The sequence below is a fragment of the Meleagris gallopavo genome, chromosome 12 (genome assembly GCF_000146605.3).
Source record: "Meleagris gallopavo isolate NT-WF06-2002-E0010 breed Aviagen turkey brand Nicholas breeding stock chromosome 12, Turkey_5.1, whole genome shotgun sequence".
Taxonomy (NCBI): domain Eukaryota; kingdom Metazoa; phylum Chordata; class Aves; order Galliformes; family Phasianidae; genus Meleagris; species Meleagris gallopavo.
Window position 1 is genome coordinate 10,597,663 of NC_015022.2, and position 1,045 is coordinate 10,598,707.

A 1,045-nucleotide genomic window follows, 5' to 3' on the forward strand; every position below is an offset into this window, starting at 1 on the left:
AAAAAAAAGATTACTTTTAGACTAGAGATCCATTTTACATTCCTAAATGCCTTTTACTTTGTAGAAGCTTTCCTATCCTTTTGCTTTATTTTTGAGTGCCTAAGAATCCTGCCTGACTATACTTCTAATACAGGATCTGAAATGACTCCTGAAAGGGAGACTTCCTAAGACTTCTGCATAGATAATCCTAGTTTACTTTTCAGTGTTCCTCTCTGCCTGATTGTAGTCTGCTTACTTTATGCATGTAGACACATAACTGGCACATGGATGCGGGTACAAATACCTGTGAGGGTGTTGAACTTGTAGTATTTGAAACTGTGTGATTTAAGTGCACGTGCTCTTACATCTTGGTAAACATCATGTAAATTTAGGTAGCTTGCTGCAGTGAAAAGGAGATAAGAAAACCCGTACCCAGTGCAAGAGAGCAGTGTACGAGTGAATAGTTAACATGGATTAGTTCACACACTGTAAGTTCATAGCTTTCCTTACCTCACAGTTAGTGCCTGGAAATAAGTTGTTCTCGTTGCTATGTCTAACGCGTTGAATGACTGAGTGACTGCAGGAACTGATCCACTCATTACCTAAAAGAGCTCTTCTTTACTTGAGTTGTACAGGATAGAGATTTTGATCTTGAAGACAACAGCTCTAATCCTAGTTCTTAATCAACGTGATTAATGTAATTAAGTGTGAGACCACCACTTTCTTCCTGCAAGATGACTGTAGTAGGGTCTTTTATAATATGACTCTGCTATAGACGTTAGCCATACTTAGGTTTGAAGTGCCACACCTCTTGTATGGTATAAATAGGTATCGAAGTTAGAAAAGCTGCTCAGTGTGCTGTTATTGCTTGTGTTATGTCCTAAAGGAACATGAGTCAATCAATAATTAAGCCACAAAGTATTGCCTGTTGGCATGGCAACACGTTCACAGATGTGACGTGAACTTAATGTCCTTTCACGTCTCCTGTGCAAGTAAACGTCTCCGAAGCTCAGTAACAAAGAAAAGTAGCTGGCATTGCCAGGGAAAGATGGGGTAAACATAAAAA